A 21,893-nucleotide genomic window follows, 5' to 3' on the forward strand; every position below is an offset into this window, starting at 1 on the left:
TGTAAAGTACCTGACACATAATAAATATACAATAACTGATATTTATTATTATAGGTATTTTTCTCTCTACTAGGTTAGTCAGACTTTAAACTGTTAAATGCAAGATTACCAACAATAAGACAACTGAGTGAAATGTCTATAGCTGACTCCAAAACATCCTGCTTGAAACTGGGTTGAAGAAGAAATGTTTGAGAACTCAGCCCCATTCCAGGACTTAGGGCCCCTTGGAATCTCTGGGGTCATCTTATTTTGCATTCTCAAATAAACCCCAGAGACCCTGGAATAGGAGGGGCCAGAGACTAAATGAAATTGGTGTGACGGCCTAACGAATTTGATGCTTCCTAGGGCATACCAAGATTCCCCATAGTTACTTGGTCCCTACAGTGTGCAAGGTTCTGCACTAAGAGTTTTGGGTGCTTTAAAGCTGAATCAGAAATGGACTCTGACCTCAGAGAGATTTACAACTTGTAAGAGATATTCTCCATATGTTCCTTGTGGTACTTTGGACAGCGGTCAGCACCCAAAGCCTCAGTCTTAGAACATACTTCAGAGATTGTTCTGATTCCATCCATATACACACCAAGTCCCTTATGGTGTTAGCTGTTCCATGCTCTTTTTTCTTTCTCTAATATACCTGAATATAGGCATGAATAGGCAGGTAGTATCTCAGAGCCCTATGTCACCTCTGTATCCTGGTATCTACAATATAAATTCTGTCATTCCACCAAGCCCTTTCCACCCCATTTCTAGGTACAGATCCAACCAACCATATTGCCAGAGCAATCATCAACAAAGATCAGATTGCTTGAAAAGGAATTAAAACATTCTGGATAGAGATTACTTTAGTCTATATTATATGCTCCAGGATGAACTCTGAAAAGCAGCGCTTAATTATCCAACACATGTTATCAAATTCCTAAACTCCTTCCAAAAAGCAGGGTTAGCGCTTCGGAGTTAAAACAACAACAACAACAACAAAAACTCTGCAACTCCTCTTACAGGTTGTCTTCAGGGTATCAAAAGGGGTGGCACTTACTGCTTTGCAAATACACTTTCTAAAAATAATCAATATTTTCCTTAAACGCTTATGGCAAAGCAACCAATTCACTTCATTTTAATTGCTCGCAAGCTGCACAATGACTTGATCTCTTTAATATTTCACTCATACTAGCAGTCACTGAGCTATGACTAACCCGCTCTCCCCAGCATCGTCGCTGGCTCCAGATGGCAAGAAATACATTCCCTTTATTCTTGCCTGAAAAGCAATTCTGATTTTTTTTTTCTTCCACCCATTTCACCTGCAGTAATTGTTTTACTCCAGAAAGAAAATGGGTGAGGAGTGGAAGGGGAGATTCATGCAGAGGGGAGCACAGGTGGGGAATTTACTTTTTTTTTTTTTTTTTTTTTTTAATGAGGTGTAAGCACTGCAGCTTTAAATCGTGCTGCATCAAGCCCTGGATTTCTTCCATAGCCGAGCTGCAAAATGGTAACTAGAAAGGAGGAAAAAATACCTCTTCCTCCCTCCTGGCCAGCCCTTCCACAGATCCCGGCAGGGCAGCCAGCGCGAGCCCATCCCCCACGCCTCCCAGCCCAGACGCGCGGCGGGCACAGGTGAGCCGGGCGCCGACCTTGGCCCTTGGGCTCGCTCACATCCGGGGATCAAGGTCAAGGGCGAGGGCTTCCTTCCCCTGCCCCCGGCCCCCGGCAGCCCCGAGCCCGGGGATCCGCTGCCAAAGTTTCAGGCCGGGCTGGGGCCGGCGCGGCTGTCGCAGCCCCCTCCGCCCTCCCGCACCTGTTCGGCCCGCCGGGGTCCGTGGACGGTGCCCACCTGGTCCCCACTCACCTCTGGCTGACATGGTGCAGGCAGCGGGAGCCGGAGCTGGAAGGCGTTGGACAGCCCCGCAGGACGCGGGGAGGAAGGCAGCCCCGGAGCGCCCGCCCGGCCCCGGCGCCCTCCGGCTCGCGGTGCGGGGACGCCGCCCGCAGGACACCTGGCCGCCCGCTCCGCGCAGCAAGGCCGACGGGCGGGGACGCAGCGGCCGCGGAGACCCGCCGGGCGCGGCAACGCTGACACCCGCGGCCGCGCTGGGCGGGGCGCGCCTCCCCCGCCCCGAGCCGCCGGGGCCCACCCGGGTCCAGCAGCCGCCCTGCCGCGGCGCCGGGCGGGGCTCTGTCCCCGAGGAACGAGGGTCTGCGTCCTCCCGGCTCCCCGCCCGGCTTCTTAATAAGAGGAAAAATAACGTGGGTGCTCCGAATGGCTCTCCAGCTCTCTGCTTTGGTCCCAGAGAGAGAGAAAGCAAGAAAGGGCCGTTCGTTCCTTCCCCTAAGTGATGCCCTTGACAGGACAGCGAAGACCACGGTCGCCTAAGGGGGCTTAGCCCGCAGTCCACACTCGGGGACCGACCCACCAGCCCCTCCGAGTCGGCCGGGCTCTCGGAAAGCCTGTGGGCGGGGTGGGATGGGGCGGGACTTTTCCTCCAGCGACCCTCGAGTCAGCGCCGGGCGTCAGGGTCCCCCCACCCAGCACCGGGTCTTAAGCCAACAGACACTCAAGGGAGGTCTGTGCATACACTTGATTTACTGCATCAACTCTGTAAGAGTCGGGGCTGGGCCGGGCTGGTGACCACTCTGAACAAATCCACTTTTTCTGTGTGTCAGGATAAAAAGGAGAAAATACAAGAAAAACCTCTTAGTGCCCTGGAGGTTTATCAACTAGGGCTTCATGCTAATAAGCAACATAATAAAAAGCCACCAGATCCAGAAATTCTAACTAAAAAGGTGGGATTCCACTCTCACGCCCTGTCCTCTCTTCCTCTGTGCACTCTCAAAACAAATGTACGGTGGCCGGGCGTGGTGGCTCACTCATGTAATCCCAGCACTTTGGGAGGCTGAGGCGGACGGATCACTTGAGGTCAGGAGTTCGAAACCAGCCTGGCCAACATGGTGAAACACTGTCTCTATTCAAAAAAAAGAAGCAAATTAGCAGAGCTTGGTGACCAGCGCTTGTAATTCCAGCTACTCGGGAGGTTGAGGTACGAGAATCGCTTGAGGTGACAGAGTAAGACTCCATCTCAAGGAAGGAAGGAAGGAAGGAAGGAAAAGAAAGATGTTCTAGTTATTTTCTATGTTGGCACTGCCTAAATCCATCCTGATGTGGTGAGAATTGTATAATAGTTCTGACAATTCAGAAATATTAAAAAATAGGTGACCGTAATTCTTTCAGAAAAAATAATTGATGGATAACTGAGCATTGTTGAAAAAAACCCAACCAAATGATTATGTGGGAAAGGAAATACTAGAAAAAAGATTTGTAATGGGAATAGAAATTCTCAGATTCAAATGCCAACTACAAAAATCAACTCATTATTTATCCATCTTGACAACATCCCTTTCACTGTCCTTTAGGCAGAAAACTTGCCAGTGAATCACAATTCAGTTGCTTTAGTCTCAAAACAACTCTCCCCTCCCACTATCCTCATTCCATGCTTAACCTTTCTTAGGTAAAGCATGATCACAGGAAAGCCTGGTTGCCCTGCCTACATCCAGCCTCCAGCCTCCAGCCTCCACCGCCTCCCTACCACCCACCCCCCAGGTTTATTTTACCTATTACCTTGAGAATAATTTTTCTATTTATAACATGACATAGTTCATGTTCTACTATGAGGTTATACTCCAAAACCTCTAGTGGGTCCTCACTGATCTCCAGATACAGACTCAACATTTCAAAGTGTCTTCATCCAAGCAATTAATTCATCCAGCAAAATTTTATTGAACACATACTATGCACCAGTCTCTGGGGTAGATACTAGGGTTACAATGGTGAACAAGACATGATCTATGCCCGCATAAAGCTTGAAGTTCACTGAAATTTTAAGGTCTTTCATAATCTATGCTCTCCTACCTCGCCAGTGCCATCTCTAGCTACTCCCTACTCAAACATTTTACTGTAGACATACTACTTTTCCCTCTGTTTCTCAACAAGATAATATGTTTCCTGCCTCTCTGCCTTTACTCATTCTCATTTTTCTTCCCCAATGGCCTCCTCCCCACCCAAATTAACTCATATAACATCTTATGAAAGGTTCTCCTTCTACCTTGACCCACATTGATCTCATTCAATCAACTTCTGTGGCATGTACTTTCAGAATCACCTGTTTTTACTTAATACACTGCTTTGTGTTGCTCTTTAATGGTTTCGTTTTAAGTCTTTTCTATCTCCCCAAATCTCCTTGAAATCAGGGACTTGGGCAGTCTTGTTGAATTTGTTCTGGAAGTATACAGAGCATATGTTGTATCAGATGTCATACTAGTAAGATAGAGAGGTCCCAGAATTGTGTGCCTTCTTTTTAATATTTATTTATTTGTTAGCTTGAGACAGAGTCTTGCTCTATCACCCAGGTTGGAGTGCAGTGACGCCATCTCGACTCACTGCAACCTTCACCTCCTGTGCTCAAGCAACTCTTATGTCTCAGCCTCCCGAGTAGCTGGGATCACAGGCACGTGCCACCCACCTGGCTAATTTTTGTATTTTTAGTAGAGACGGGGTTTCACCATGTTGGCCAGGCTGGTCTCAAACCCCTGGCCTCAGGCAAACTGCCCGCCTCGGCTTCCCACAGTGCTGGGATTATAGGCATGAGCCACCGCGCCCAGCTTATTTTTATTCTTTTAAGTAATATCTAGTCTTTTTCTCTAACTGCCACAATAGTTCTGGTTCTTATAAACTCACAGCAGAATTACAGATACAGTGGCAAAAGCCCAATAATGAACAGATCTTACTCTTGTCCTTAAGATGCTTGTAATAGACTACACAGATGATTATAAAATTCACTCCTAGTTTTAAGTCTCACATAAGGCGCCTTTCACAATACTGTTGGGCACACAGCAAGTACTCAGTGCATGCCTGACTGGCAGGTTGCAAAACAGTAACTTTGTTATCAAAGGTCATCTTTAGCTAAAAAGAGGTTTCCCTATGTATTTCGCTTTAGTCTTCTTCAGGTTAAGTATATATTTTAAAATATATGTGATTTTCTTACATTTTGGAGTTGTGATACACTGAAATGACTTTTTGGGGTCACTCACATCATCTCAGAATCTCTATAATCTCAGAAATCTGAAACCAATTCTTCCAATCATACAGCAACCAAGTTTGTTCATGGCTTGAATCTAACAAATGTCTCACCTGAAATAACTGAGAATACTCTAGAAATCATTGTAAAAGCAAATTGTAAAGTGCAAGGAATTTTAGGAGATATAGTAAATGCCACTTTTTAAAGTCAGGAAATAAAGTACAGTCTATTGGTTGAAACCAGAAAGAAAAATGTATATAGACCAAAGGGATGAAACACATTCCAGTCTGTGTTTGAAAAAAAGAGGTTACTATTTGACTCTTATCAAAAATACTCTTTGAATTTCTAATGGAAGGAAAGGTAATGTACATTATTAACATTTTTTCTTTATTGATTTTTTAAATAATTGAATATTGAGTCTTACTCCCACAGCTTTTCAGCTGCCAACTCATCATCACTTCTCATTCTGAACCTAAGTTATTCTCATGAGTAGCATAAGAATAATTCTGCTTTCTGCATAACTTCAAGCTTAAAGGCACACTGAACTACTCAATGGTTCTTAATCAAATGCCTTTATAATACATACAACGTAATAGGCAATGAGGAAGTCCTGGCAAACAAGTTAGATAAGCCATATACAAGGTGGAGAAGCTAAGCCTGAGACTCTTCATTAAGCCAGCCCACTAAAGGGGGATAAAATGACCCCAGATTAGTCGTATCCCTGGCTCCTGAGAGAAGCAAACTAAAATTCTTTTTTAACAATTCTTTTTTAGTAAAAGTATCCAACAGTGGCTCATGCCTGTAATCCCAGCACGGGAGGCCAAGGTGGGAGAATCATTTGAGCCCAGGAGTTTGAGACCAGCCTGGACAACGTGGCAAGACCCTAACTCTACCGAAAAAAAAAAAAATTTTTTTTTTTTAATTAGCCAGGTGTGGTGGCTTGTGCCTGTAGTCCCAGCTATTTGGGAGTCTGAGGTGGGAGGATCGCTTGAGCCCAGGAGATTGAGGCTGCAGTGAGCTATGATTGCATCACTGCACTCCAGCCTGGGTGACAGAGTGAGACCCTATCTCAAAAAAACACAAAAACCTTTGTCAATGTAGACCCCAAGGATTCCACAAATAAAGATCAAGCAAAAATGGGGTCATAATAAAAGATGCCCAAATACACAGTAAAATAAGCCATGCTGAGTGAGAGTCAGCAGAAACAACAAATAGATGCAGAAACAACAAATAGATACTAAGTAGTTTGGGTATTATAATTCCCAGATAATACATATAAAACAAGAGATAAAATATATATAAAGTAACAAAAAAAACCAAAAGATACACATCACAAAACTGAGCCAACACTAGACTATCAAAAATGACAAAGTAAATTTCAAAAAGAACCAAATAGAAATAACTACTATCAACTATAGACATTTAAAACTCAATGAATGGATAAAACAGACAAACAGAACCAAAGAAAGAATTAGTGAATTGGAAAGTAGATATTAAAAAGCCACTAGAAATACAGCTCCAAAATATTGGGAGATGAATAATGCAAAATAGAGGTTAAGATATATTGACAATAGGATAAGAAGATCTAATTTGTAAATAATAGGAGTCCTAAGAAAGAATTTTAAAATGGAGAAAATACTACATTTGAAGAAAAAACAACTAAGAATATTATAAAATATATGTATCAATAAGGGAAATACAATATATACCAAGTAGGATGAATAAAAAGAAATCTAGACCTAGACACACTGTATTGAAACTGAACAACACTAAAAACAAAGATGAGATCTAAAAAGCAGTCACAGCAAAAGGACATAGCCTAGAAACAAACTAGATTGACAACAGACTCAAGGGAAATGATAAAAGCTATGAGACAATATTATTCTGATTAGCCTATAATTGTTCATTTAAAATTTCATGAATAGGCCAGGCATGATGGCTCATGTCTGTAATCTCAGCACTTTGGGAGGCCAAGGTGGGTGGATCACTTGAGGTCAGGAGTTCAAAACCAGCCCAGCCAACACGGTGAAACCCTGTCTCTACTAAAAATTTAAAAATTAGCTGGATGTGGTGGAGCATGCCTGTAATCCCACTACTTGGGAGGCTGAGGCATGAGAATAGCTTGAACTCAGAAGGCGGAGTATGCAGTGAGCCGAGATTGTGCCACTGCACTCCAGCCTGGGCTACAGAGAGAGACTCCATCTCAAAAACAAACAAACAAAACAAACAAAAATTGCATGAACAGCAAAAATATCTTTCAAAAATGAGGGCAAGATAGATACTTTAAGACAAACAGATATTGAGAGTACCACTAATAAAATTTCTGTATCGTTTATATATAAATATATTTATATAGAGTAAAATGACCACCATTAAAAGGTATGAGATAGAAGCAAGAATGAGGAAAAAAAAATTTGTTTACATAGAAATAATTCCAACTAAATATCAATACATTTGAAATGAAGAACTCGGATAAAATGTGGTTCTTTGAAAAGAATTAACAAAATGAATGATCTTTAGTGAAACTAAGAAGAAAAAGAAAGAATAAATAAAGAGTATTAGAAAGACACACTTAACTACAGTTAGAACAGAGATTTAAATGAGATTATAAACTGGAATTCTGCTTTTGGCTATGATGAAGTAAAAATTAGACTTGTCTTCCCAAATCAAACAACAAAACTGAAAAAAAATACATGAAACAACTATTTTTAGGTATTGGACAGCAGGCAGCCCAGGACAGTGCTTCTTGAGAAAAGGGAAGCAAATAAAGTGAGTCCTGTGAATGTCCTGGCTTCTGACTACAGGAAACTCCCAGGCTATAGGTGGAGGGAGGAGAAACCCAAACAGAGCTCAGTGGCCTCACTGAGTTTAGGAGACAGCAATCACGGTCCCAAGAGGCTGTGGTGGATGGAAGTTGTGGGATAAGTGCCTAGAGGAAACTATCTGGAGAAAGAGCTACAGGAATCTACAGAAGAGTGCTCTAGAGACCTTAGTCATCACTAAGTTGCACATATACAGGGTGAAAAAGCTGCCCATTTGTAGGGCTCCTACAACTGAGAAAAAAAGTTGGGCTGAACAATGAGAGACAGAGTTAAACAGAGTAATAAGTAATCTAGTCCAAAGCCAGGGCAGAATGTGAAACGTGGAAGGGCCTCTAACCTAGACATGAGGACTAGTGGCAGCATTTGGTAGAGCAGAGCAGAGATGTTAAATATTTTAGATGTAGCCGGGCGCGGTGGCTCAAGCCTGTAATCCCAGCACTTTGGGAGGCCGAGACGGGCGGATCACGAGGTCAGGAGATCGAGACTATCCTGGTTAACACGGTGAAACCCCGTCTCTACTAAAAAAAAAAAAATACAAAAAATTAGCCGGGCGCGGTGGTGGGCGCCTGTAGTCCCAGCTACTCGGGAGGCTGAGGCAGGAGAATGGCGTGAACCCAGGAGGCGGAGCTTGCAGTGAGCTGAGATCCGGCCACTGCACTCCAGCCCGGGCGACAGAGCGAGACTCTGTCTCAAAAAAAAAAAAAAACAAAAAAAACAAAAAACAAAAAAAAAACAAACAAACAAACAAAAAATATTTTAGATGTAGGCTCTGCCATAAAGGAAATCAGTACAAGGGAACCAAGGCAAAGATAAGAATGGATTCTAGTCCCTAGCAGGAGCCAGGGGGAAAATAATGTACTAGCTGTCCAAAGGTGCCCACGCCAGGAACTAGTGTCCTGAAACAAACCAGGAAACACAGGTGTACTGTCCATTCTCACACTACTATAAAGATACTACCTGAGGCTGGGTAATTTATAAAGGAAAGAGGTTTAATTGACTCACAGTTCAAATGGCTGGGGAGGCCTCAGTAAACTTACAATCATGGAGGAAAGCAAAGAGGAAGCAAGGACCCTCTTCACATGGTGGCAGGAGAGGGAAAAGTGCAAGCAGGGGAAATGCCAGATGCTTACAAACCCATCAGATCTCACGAGAACTCACTCACTATCACAAGAGCAGCATGAGGGAAACTGCCCCCATGATCCAATCACCTCTTTCCTTCAAAATGTGGGGATTACAGGTCCCTCCCTCTACACGTGGCGATTACAATTTGCAATGAGATTTGGGTGGGGACCCAGAGCTAAACCATATCCATAGGGTATTTGAGAATTAGATATGTGGAAGTTCAAAGGAATATCTAAGGGATTGGGAGAGGCAACTGGTTTATCCTAATCATCAAGGTTGTTCATTGGTTGCTGGATGGTGTCTCTTTAGTTCCAAGAGAGAGGTGAGGCATATTTTAAAAAAATGACTAGATGATCATTCTGAATACCATAAATAGACCAGGAAGAGCACATTAGCCACAGTAAGTTCTCACTGTTCTGCAGATGAATCTATGGGATTATTGAAGACACATGTTTTACAAACCTTCTCAGTCACTGCTGCTTAGATATGTTAAATCATAGTGAAAGGAACCTACAAGCTAGTGATGGCACTGATACTTATATTATTGAACTGCTTCATTTAAATTCTTAAGTGACATATAGGATATATCATTTATGACTGAACTCCAAATCTAACATTTGTAAGGCATGAAACATTTCTCTAACCACTAGGACATCAACACTATTTTACAAAAATAATCAGAAAAGAAGCATCTAACACAAATTATGTTCCTAATATATAGGCAGAGAGCTGTTGCTAATAGTCAATGGAATGCCAAACTTCTGATGGGATGACATTAACATTTTGATTTGCTTGCAGATTAAAGCCAGTGAATAAAAGTAAAGGTCACTTTAAAGGAGTATAAAGCTACAGTGTACATAACGTGGCATAGGTGATCTCGACTCTACAGAACTGTGAAGCCTGAAATCCTACAATATAGAAGGGTATGAGGAAGACATCTCAGGATACTGAAGAGTGTTGCAGAAGACCCACAAATAGTCATGAGCATGAGATGGTGGACAACAAATCCATTTTTGGTGTGGATAAAATCATTAGCGACACCTTTTTCTTTCTTTTTTCCAACAGTTTGAAGATGTGTCATTCCATTTTTTTTTTTTTTATAATTTCTGTTAAAAACACTGCAGTTGGTCTTACTGTTGTACCTTTGAAGGTAAAGTATATTTTTTCCTTTGTTAAAAAACGTATTTTCGGGCCGGGCGTGGTGGCTCATGCCTGTAATCCCAGCACTTTGGGAGGTTGAGGCGGGCAGATGACAAGGTCAGGGGTTTGAGACCAGCCTGCCCAACTTGGTGAAACCTCATCTCTACTAAAAATACAAAAATTAGCCAGGTGTGGTGGCACGCACCTGTAGCCTCAGCTACTTGGGAGGCTGAGGCAGGAGAATCGCTTGAACTGGCAAGGCAGAGGTTGCAGTGAACCTAGACTATGCCACTGCACTCCAGCCTGGGCAACAGAGCAAGACTTAGTCTCAAAAAAGAAAAAAAAAATAGAATGTATTTTTGTAATACAGTCAGGTTCTCCCTCTGTCATCCAGGCTGGAATACAGTAGGGTGATCACAGCTCACTGCAACTTCACTCTCCTGAGCTCCCGCCTCCGCCTCCCAAGTAGCTTGAACTACAAGAAGGCCAGCTATTGGATGCCCAACTAATTTTTTTTTTCCTGTAGAGGCGGGGTCCAACTATGTTACCCAGACTGATTTTGAACTTCTGACCTCAAATGATCCTGCCACCTTGGCCTCCCAAAGTGCTGGGATTACAGGTGTGAGCCACCACACCGTGCCTAAAATGTTTTTTAATTTTTGGTTTTCATCAGTTTGACTATGATATACCTATGTATAATTTTCTTTCATTCTACTTAGGTTTCACTTGTCTTTTAAATCTTTTAGATATTTCTTCTGGCCCATTCTCTATCCCCAACCTCTTCAATAATAAATATGTTAAACTGCTTGTCTATGCCCCACATGTCTCTTTTGCTCCGTTTTTTTCTTCCATGATTTTTTCTATTTCAATTTGGATCATTTTTACTGACTTGTCCTCAAATAGATTAACTCTTTCCTTGCTGTGTTCTGCCTGTAAAACTCACCCAAAGTGTTCTTAATTTCAGATAGTGTCCTTTTCATTTCTAGAATGTGCTTTTTATTCTTTCTAGTAGATTCTACCTCTGTTGAATTTCCCTACCTTTTCATGTTTTTCCATATTTTTTCCATTTTGTTTAACTTATTAATCATAGTTATTCTTAGAGTCCTTGTCAGTTAACTCAAGTATATCAAGCGTCTGTGGCTTTGCTCGTATTGTCTGCTTTTTCTCTTGGTTATTGGCCATATTTTCCTGCCCCTTCACAAGCTTTGTTATTTTGATTGCATGCCAAACATTGTATACAAAAGGATTCAGAGGTTTCAGGTAATGTCATCCTCTATGAAATAGGCAGATCACTTCAACCCAAATAGGGATCTCTTTCTGTCCCTGTTCCTCAAGCGTGGCCCTCCTGGCTTTTGGTTAAGAGCCTGCTGGATCTCGGGCTCTCCGGTTCTTCAGAGTCAGTTCGGCTCTTCAGAGGTTTTGAGTTGGGCCTTTTGCCCTCTGATCCCAGTCAGCTTCAATATTTAAGAAATGCCTTGAGGGTAACTGGCCATGTATTTATGGCAGGATGCCTCCTCCTAGTGGGACTTTGTCTCTTAAGTACCATGAAATTGGGATATTTCACTCTGCCTCTCTAGCCAAGTCTCCCAGCCTCCTGCATCAGCATATGCTCCTGTGTGTTCAGTTCTATACTAGTTTATAATCTGTCAAACCAGCCCCACACAAGCACCAAAGTCCCTCCTCCTAGCCAACGATTGATTCTTAGTCTTCACTCAGAACTGACAAATATCCCCAGGGAGGAAAATGGCCAGAGACTATCAGCTCCCTTAGAAAGTGCTCCCCTCTCTCTGCAATGTTAGTTCATACAGTGTTCATTGTTTCCACAGCTCTCTCACTAAGGTCTCTCACTAAATCTTTTGTACTATGATTTTGGTAACTTATCCTACTTTTTCTTAGGTGTGCAGCAAGAGCACTGGCCTCCCATGACCTGCTACATTCTACCTGGAAGTACCAGTCAGAAGTCGGCCTGTCATATTTCTTCAAAAGGTGACTTGTCAAAATGAGACTCCTTTCATAAAAGCAGTCTGGTTGGGCATGGTGGCTCACACCTGTAATCCTAGCACTTTGGGAGGCTGAAGTAGGCAGATGGCTTGAGCCCAGGAGTTTGAGACCAGCCTGGGCAACATGGCAAAACCCCATCTCTACAAAAAATACAAAATTAGCTGGGCATAGTGTCACACACCTGTGGTCCCAGCTACTCAAGAGACTGAGATGGGAGAATCACCTGAGCCCGGGAGATTAAGGCTCCAGTGAGCCAGGACTGGGCCACTGCACTCCAGCGTGGGTGACAGAGTGAAACGCTGTCTCAAAAAACAACAACAAAAAATCTCTCAATCTGCCCAAAGAGGCAGATTGTCTTTAGTAATTTTTCTACCACCATCTTGCTTTGTTTCTACTACTACTCTGATGCTACATAATTAAGGTCACCAATCATTGTCACTGTCTTTCCAAACTTGTTGTTCCTTACTTCCTCTGACCATTCTTCCTTGTCCCCTTCCCATTCATCATCCAGACACACACACACACATATACACAAACATACATTTTAACAATACCAAACTCCTTGTAGTTCCCCTAAATAAATCATGTTGTTTCCCTTACCTGAAATGCCCAGTCCCTTTTTTACTTTCATTGCTAATTCCTCTCATCTTTCCAGAGTGTTCACATCTACCAGGAGCGTTCTTGTCCCTCCCATTCTTTTCTACTCTAGCTTACTCACAGTTCTGTGTCATCCCATCTTGTGTACTACCCTGTGTTAAAAAGATTTGTTTACTGATTTGACTCTTCCCTCCACTACACCCCCCCATAACACAAAATGGGCCCCTTAAAAGCAGAAATGTTGCCTCACTGGTCTCTAGCACTGAGTGGAGTGTTTGGTATGAATGTCGGTCGAACTGTACTCTCTCCAATGTGCATTTTGTTCCAGGAAGACTAGGTAATAGCAGGACCATTAGAAGCCTCATCTTCGGGGCTGTTTGACATTGATTTTTTTAAAACACATTTCCTGAGGTCTCACTAGTGCCAGAATATGAAAAAAATCATCATTCTTCTCTGACTAAAGTGGAATCACCAGTGATATATTCTCTCCTTAATCAGTAATACTAGCTAACATTTACATAGACCTCACTAGGTCCCAAGCACTTTGAACATATCCTCTTATTTCATGTCTATAACCACCTTCAGCAGTAGGCACTGTTGTTACCCTCCAGTTTACAGAGGAGGAAACTGAAGCACAGAGAGGTTAAGTAAGTGGCAAGCTAGAATCTGGATACAGGTTGTCTGGTTCCAGGGACCAGGCAGTTAGATACTATGCTATGCAGCATGACTTCTTGCTTTCCTTGCCTTTTTTTCTTAAATGTTGAATTACATAAGTAGCATTATCAATACACTTAAATTGTCAAAAATTCAGAAACAAAGCAAAAGCTCACTATTTGATGGGTATCATTCAAGATCTTTTTCTTTATGTACATATATACATTATGTGTGTGTACATATACACAAAGAAATATGTATTTTTATGTAACTGGATTATGCTTTATTTTTCTATAGATTTGCTTTCATTTAACAATTTGTCTTAAAGGTCTTTTCGTATCGATGAATATAGATCTATTTTATTCTTTGAATGTTGCAGAGCATGGATATATTCCATAGTATGGGTGTAATATAGTTTAGGTAACCATTTTTCTTTTGTGAGTCATTTATGTTGTTTCTGATTTCACTGTTACAAACCAGGCTGCACTGAATATCCTTGAACATGTCTCTTCACATTCGTGCAAATATATATCTAGGAAAGATCCTTAGAAATAAAGTTGTTGGGATGAAGTCTGTGTTGATTTTTTTTTTTTAATGGTGACTCACATCCTGCCTTCCAGTGAGGCTGTGGCTTTTACTGTTTCATCATTCACATATTAAAAGAGTTGTGTACACTTGGTTGAATTTATGGCAGAGTAAACAAAATAATAATAAAATAATAAAAAGGGCTGTGGCTGGAGGTTTTCCAGGAAATCAACTTTCTCTGTAAGCACTGCTCACACTCTAACATGCCAAGGAAAGCAAAGGCCTTCTCTCTTCTCCACCTCATCTTTAGGAAAAAGGCATTTTGATCTGAGCTGCAGAATAAACAGGGTCCTTGAGAGCATACAGTGGGATTCCTGAAAAAGAAGGTGGCAGGCAAGAGGAAAGTGAAACTTTCTGTGGGAAAAAACCGAGTGGCCCTGTCAAAAGACAAAATTACAACCCATTTAGTTAAAGATCTTAATAGGCTTTTATCAGTGATTCTAGAATCAGGCAACAACTCAATCTGTAAACGAGCCGAACAGAGAAGGCTGGCTTTATCAACAGAAAGGGCTGGGGAAGCAGACATAGAGAACAAAAGTGGATTGGTCATTTTGAAGTTTCTTTCTTCCTAAAGGTTAAAGCAGAGGGGACTTCCTTATCATGCCGGGTAAAACTAGCCTGTTTGGGGATTTGGCTCTCTCTCTCTCTCCCCTCAACTCCCAAATTCCTTGGAAGGTCAGAGAAACAACTTAGTTTTGGTTTGGTGGTGTGAAACTTCAGCAGGAATGATTCCATTTTGCTTTGGTCTGTTGGGCCCAGTGCAGGAGCTCAGTACAAACCAACAGCCTCCTATAAATTTTCTTTCACAGGTCAAAGCTTTCTTACTTCTCTTAAGTTGTTCTTTTCTGTGTTTTTTGACTACATGGTAAAACAAGGTCTAGGAGTTTGAGCCCTTACCCCTGAAAGACCACAGCGGACAGGGCAGGTTCAAAGGTAAAAGATCTTGGAATTCAGGAAAATTTTGTTCTAAGTCCTTAAGGGAGACCAAGAGACTAGAGAGGGTGGGACTACAGGTTTGGGAGAAGCAGAAAGCAATTGCCTGGAGGGCCCCTTGTGCAGACGTCCTCAAATGTACAAAAAGGTCACTCTGGTGGCCCGGTGGTTGTTACGGGCAACAGAGCCACTTCTCCTGAGAAACAACCAACAAGTATTCGAATAAATTTCTTGCCTTTAATGGTTTTAAAATTGGATGCCAGTACTAATGTTATTTAAGTTGTGTATTGTTTGTGTGTACTCTTCTTAGTATTATAAAGCGATGCTACTGCCTAAATCACCCCCACTTAAAAAAAATATAATGGGATGGGTGCAGTGGCTCATGTCTGTAATCCCAGCATTTTGGGAGGCCTAGACGGGCAGGTCGCTTAAGCTTAGGACTTCAAGACCAGCCTGGGCAACATGGTGAAACCCCATCTCTACCAAAAATACAAAAATTAGCTGGGCGTGGTGGTGCATGTCTGTGATCCCAGCTACTTGAGAGGCCAAGGCAGGAGGATTGCTTGAGCACAGGAGGTGGAGGTTGTAGTGAGATGAGATCATGCCACTGCACTCCAGCCTGGGTGACGGAGTGAGACCCTGTCTCAAAAAAAAAAAAAGAAGAAAAAGGATATATGTGTGTGTGTGTGTGTGTGTGTGTGTGTGTGTATGAAAGTATATGCGTTTATGTGTATGTGTATATATGTTTGCATATACATATATATGCGTGTGTGTGTATATATATAAAATCAATGCACCATCCTTCTACTTGCCCTAGGTGCTCTAATGATTGAAAAGCTTTATTTTTAATGTAAGATTAAAGTTGCCGAACTCTCTAATATCAAATTAAGTGACTAAATTTAGAAGCATATAACCAGAGCCTTATCAGCATCATAGTCTGACCAATTAAATTGCCAAAATCTAAACATGATCTTTCTAGATCTGTTTGATCAGAAAAAACAAAAGGCACCTGTGGTCTAGTCGTTTTATTAATGCTTTTGTCTTTTATCCTATTTGGCTCACCATAAATGTTTCAATTCCTACCAGCAAGATTCACTCCTTCCTTTACTAGTACATTCTTAATAAACCAAAGCATAAAAATTAGGGATGTTCTGCTTAAATCAGGTTACCCATCTGTGAAACTAGGAAGTGAGAATACCCTGAGCTTTAACACAGCCACCTTCCAGACTCAAGTCTTCATTTAGGAACTAAAGAATGCCATAAATTAAATTAAATTGAAAAATAGTAACAAAACAAAATTCTGATTTAACATATACCCTGTACCAAGCCTCATGCTAAGGACTTTTTAATGTTTTTTCATTATTTAGTCCTATTAGATAAATCCTTAAGAATCTTACAGATTCATTTATTCATTCAATCAGGAAATAAACAAGGGGCTGGAATAAAGAACAACAGAAAGGGTAGATTTAAATTGATTGGATAATTAAAGGAACACAAGGAACTACCCACAGAATGAGCAAGGAAAAGATCATTTAAGACTGGGGGTGTACATATAAAAGCTATACGTGAGGTGGAGGGGAAGCCTGACACGTTCAGAGACAAGAAAGCCAAAGGTTTGAACAGAACATACGTGAGCTTAAATAATCACATTTCAAAAGTTGGAGAGATAAGCAGAGACCAGTACAAAAACCTGAAATTTGTTTTTTAAAGTAAATGTAATGAAAGATCATTTAAAGACTTTAAGCAGACAGATGGTGTGATCTCCACATTTTATGATCACTTTTTACTGCTACATGGAGAGCGGATTCAAGGGGAAGAAGAATTGAAGTTCAGAGATCAGTTTGGAGCTATTACAGTATTTGGGCTGAAAGATGATGGTAGCCCAAAATGTGATCGGAATAAAGCTGAAGAAAAAAAAATAAGAAGAACAAGATACTTTAGAGGTAGAATTGGCAGGATTTGCCAATGGATTAGACATGAGGCTGAGAAACAGGGAAGAACCACGGATGATGCTTAGGTTTCTGGTTTCAGTGATCAAGTATATTGTGGTTCCGTTTGCTGAAATGGAGAATGTTGGGATGAGGAAGATAAGAAAGGGAAAGGTTTGGCCCGGCACGGTGGATCACGCCTGTAATCCCAGCACTTTGGGAGGCCAATGCAGGTGGATCACTTGATGTCAGATGTTTGAGACCAGCCTGGCCAACATGGTGAAACCCCGTCTCTACTAAAAACACAAAAATTAGCTGGGCGTGGTGGTGGGTGCCTGTAATCCCAGCTACTTGGAAGACTGAGGCAGGAGAATCGTTGAATCTGAGAGACAGAGGTTGCAGTGAGCCAAGATTGCACTCCAGCCTGGGCAACAGAGCGAGACTCCGTCTCAAAAAAAAAAAAAAAAAAAAAAAAAAAAAAAAAAAAAAAAAAAAGAAGAAGAAGAAGAGACAAAAAGAAAAGGAAAGGTTTTATGGAACTAAGTTTTGTCAGTGAGTTTGAGATGTCTGCTGTAAGACACCCAGCACAAACTAAATGAGTGGTTCCATGTTTGAGTTTGAATCTTAGAGGAGAGGTCTGGGCTGCAGATAAAAATCCAAAATTGATCCACATAGTGGTAGTATTTAAATCCATGGAAATTAGTGAGATCATTTATGGAGCTAGTGCACGAAAGGAAGAAGAAAAAGAAGAATGCTAACATGTAACAATGGGATAGGGGAGCTAAGATAGAAAGAAAACCAGGAGGGGGTGGTATTGAATAAACAACAACAACAAAAATAGCATCCTATGAAGGGAAAACTAGTCACCTATCTCCCTTGGTGTGCAGGTAAATGTTTAGTATGTGGCTATCAGGAAAAAAGGCCCTGATTTGTAGCATTTGCTGATTTTTGTGGTGTAAATACTGTCACTGTGGCTAATAATTTCAAGCTACCAACACTCCTTCACTGAACTTGGAAAGAAATGTTTGCAATTAGCTGTCCAGTATCACTCCTGCAGCGTGCCAGGGCAACACAGCTGCTGAGAGGGAGCATAAGATAAAGAAGGAAAATGTGCACTGAACTTGGCAATGCAGAGACTGTTAGTGACCTTCGTGAGAGTCGTTTCTGGATAATGGGGACGGAAGCCAGATTGTAGTAGGTAGAGGAATGCAATGAGGGTAAGAAAGGACAATGCACACTTTTCTAAAGGAATGGATGGGCCAGACTCAGTGGCTCACATCTGTAAACCCAGCACTTTGGGAGGCCAAGGTGGGTGGATCACAAGGTCAGGAGTTCGAGACAAGCCGGGCCAACATGGCGAAACCCCATCTCTATACAAAAATTAGCTGGGCGTGGTGGCGTGCACCTGTAGTCCCAGCTACTCCAGAGGTTGAGGCAGAAGAATCGCTTGAACCCAGGAGGCGCAGGTTGCAGTGAGCCGAGATCGTGCCATTGCACTCCAGCCTGGGCGACAGAGCAAGACTCTGTCTCAAAAAAGAAAAAAAGAAAGAAAGAAATGGGCCAGGTGCTGTGGCTCACACCTGCAATCCTAGCACTTTGGGAGGCCGAGGTGGGTGGATTACTTGAGGTCAGGAGTTCAAAATCAGGCTGGCCAACATGGTGAAATCCCATCTCTACTAAAAATACAAAAAAATGAACTGGGTGTGGTGGCGGGCACCTATAATCCCAGTTATTCGGGAGGCTCAGGCAGGAGAATTGCTTGAACTCGGGAGGCAGAGGTTGCAGTGAGCTGAGATCGGGTCACTGCACTCCAGCCTGGGCAACAGAGGGAGACTCACCTCAAAAAAGAAAAAAGAAAGAAAAGAAACGGATGGTAACTGGATGGGGAAGATAAGTCAAAATTGAAAATAAACTCAGTGAGATTAAGAGGTTTACTGCAAGGTGCACTGAATAAGTGGAGAGGGAAGAATCTGAACCCAGATTTGTTTGATTCCAAAGTTTATGCCTTATTATGACTTTCCTGGACAATAGAGGAAAAAAATTTTCATAAGCTACCTAAACATTGAATTGCATATGATTTTTCTATTTACACTTTTCTGTGTTTTCTAATTTTTTCATTGAGACTAACTTACTTTCATAGTCATAAAAATGATTAATAGATCTTATACTTGAAGAGTAAGTACTGGAATACAGCAAAGTATAAGGAAACTATTACTTAGTCAACTTCAAGGGAAATAGCATATTGCCAAACAGTGCCACCTCATACAAAATTTATTTTTCAGATTAATATTTAAACTTCCATTCTATTTTACAGTTTGTAAATCAACACACATTAAAATATCTGTGAACTAAAACACCTAAAGGTGCTACCTTCGAAACTCATGTTCATAGATTCCAATTCCTAGGTGGCTTCTCAACATCAGATAAGGGAAGGCACTGGGTCCTATGTTTTGTGTAGTGCTGAGTACACTGTCACAGCTCGAAAGATAATGAATAATGGTACAAAATGATGTAACTTTCTTTTAAAAGATTGAAGCCTCTTGTATTGAAATTCAAAAGGAATTATAATTATTCTTCTCTAGAATGCAGTGTGTAATAATGGAATAAGTTACTTAAAGACTTTATTGGATCTCATGGGCATATTTTTTCCTTTGGCTTTGTAAGAAAACAAATCTCTGTGATAAGAACAGCATTCTTAGTATAATGGGTAGGGGGGCATGGGTGTAGATGTAATAGATAATTGAGGTCCTATTTTTACATAATTCTATATTATTCATGTATAAATACAACTATAAGGTTACAATTATATTTTTGGATTATAATTTTATATTATTATAATAACAGTTTTGAGTGAATATAAAAATCTCATATTAATGGAAATAATTTTTTTGTTTGTTTTTGTTTTGAGACAGAGTCTCACGCTGTTGCCCAGGCTAGAGTGCAGTGGCACGATCTCAGCTCACTGCAACCTCCACCTCCCAGGTTCAAGCCATTCTCCTGCCCCAGCTTTGCGATTAGCTTGGATTACAGGTGCATGCCACCACACCCAGCTGATTTTTGTATTTTTAGTAGAGATGAGGTTTTACCATATTGGCCAGGCTGATCTTGAACTCCTAATCTCAGGCCATCCACCCTCCTTAGCCTCCTCCCAAAGTGCTCAGATTACAGGCATGAGCCACCGCGCCTGGCCGGAAATAGTTTTATAAGAGTATCAATATAGTTATTTCTTTTTATTGTTAATACCTGCATCTAGGAGAATTACATTTAGTTTTTTAAAAGAGATTTACTGCTATTTGAAAAAGAGAGAAAAGTACATTATTTGCAGATCATTTAATAGTCTACTGGAAAATCCAAGAATATTTTTGGTAATACTACTTGAACTAACAGAGTATGGTCTGAAACAAAAATAAACATACAAAAATCAATAGCTATTTACACAGCAGAAGTAGTCTATTAGAAAATATGAGGGGGAAAGACCCCATTTACAATACCATGAGAAGCTACAAAATATCTCAAAATATCCATAGAAGTATAAAAGCACCGTACTTCACTAGAATTAGCCATCTAAATTTGAATATTCAATGGTAAGTTGTATAAAAGATGAGGACTGAATTATATTTAGTTTTGTGCACCTTCAAATTTATTTTTATTTTGTGTAAACTTCATTTATATAATTTTAAGAGCCTTATTAATAGATGGATTAAACAGTATTAAACTTGTGCAGCACAATATTAAACACATTTGTCGTAGGTCCCTTGAAATTATTTGATAAGACTGCCACCTACAGGTGGCAAGAAAAGTAGAGTGGCACTGAAATGTATTTACCACCGACCATGTATCAGGCATTACATTAAGAAACCTAGCAGTGACTAGGCAAGGAGGCTCACGCCTGTAATCCCAGCACTTTGGGAAGCTGAGGGGGGCGGATCACCTGAGGTCAGGAGTTTGAGACCAGCCTGACCAACATAGTGAAACACTGTCTCTACTAAAAATACAAAAATTAGCCGGGCGTGGTGGTATGTGCCTGTTATCCCAGCTACTACAGAGGCTGAGACAGGAGAATCGTTGGAACCTGGGAGGTGGAGGTTGCAGTGAGCCGAGACTGCCCCACTGTACTCCAGCCTGGGCGACAGTGGGACTCTGTCTCAAAAAACAAACAAACAAAAACAAAACAAAACCTAGTAGGGTTACCAGATAAAATACAGGAGGCTCACATAAAGTTGAATTTCAGTTAACAACCAATACTTTTTAGGTAAGTATGTACCAAATATTGCATAGAATATGCCAGTACTAAAAAATTATTCATTGTTTATCTGAAATTCAAATTTAACTGGGCATTCTATAGTTTTATTTGCTAAATCTGGCAACCCTTAAAAATGCAGATAATGGCCAGGCACGGTGGCTCACGCCTGTAATCCCAGCACTTTGGGAGGCCGAGGTGGGTGGATCACAAGGTCAGGAGTTCAAGACCATCCTGGCCAATATGGTGAAACCCCGTCTCTACTAAAAATACAAAAATTAGCCGGGACTGGTGGCACGTGCCTGTAGTCCCAGCTACTCAGGAGGCTGAGGCAGAAGCATCGTTTGAACCTGGGAGGCGGAGGTTGCAGTGAGCCGAGATCATACCACTGCACTCCAGCCTGGGTGATGGAGCAAGACTCTGCCTCAAAAAAAAAAAGAAAAAATGCAGATAATGATGTTGATTATACTCTGCTACTTAAAACCTTTTGATGGTCTCTATGGTCTCAGGAGAGGGTCCAAGCATCTTAAAGGCATGTACGACCATTTATGTCTCTGCTCTCATCTTGCTTCTTACTGCCTTAGTGTGAGCTTCCTATTGACATCAAAATCTTTTTTAAAAAATATTTTATAACTTTTACTTTAGACTTGGGGTACATGTACAGGATTGTCCTATAGGTAAACTTGTGAACTAATTTAATTCCCACCAGAAATGTATATATGTTCCCTTTTCTCCACAACCTCATGTTATTTTTTGACTTTTCAACAGCCATTCTGACTGGTGTGAGATGGTATCTCATTGTAGT

General features: G+C 41.4%; 1 protein-coding gene across 4 annotated transcripts in view; it reads right to left on the minus strand.

Annotated features, from left to right (window-relative positions):
- Positions 1 to 21,893, minus strand: part of ABLIM1 (actin binding LIM protein 1) — a 389,359-nt gene that overhangs the window by 334,834 nt on the left and 32,632 nt on the right. For 2 of the 4 annotated variants that reach the window (XM_074002826.1, XM_065521446.2), the window contains exon 1: positions 1,844 to 2,082. The exons of the other annotated variants lie outside the window; for them this stretch is intronic. The gene's annotated coding sequence lies outside the window, so the exon portion shown is untranslated. Of the gene's footprint in view, positions 1 to 1,843; positions 2,083 to 21,893 lie in introns of those variants that run through there. 4 annotated transcript variants of the gene reach the window in all.

This window comes from Macaca fascicularis, chromosome 9, assembly GCF_037993035.2.
Source record: "Macaca fascicularis isolate 582-1 chromosome 9, T2T-MFA8v1.1".
Taxonomy (NCBI): domain Eukaryota; kingdom Metazoa; phylum Chordata; class Mammalia; order Primates; family Cercopithecidae; genus Macaca; species Macaca fascicularis.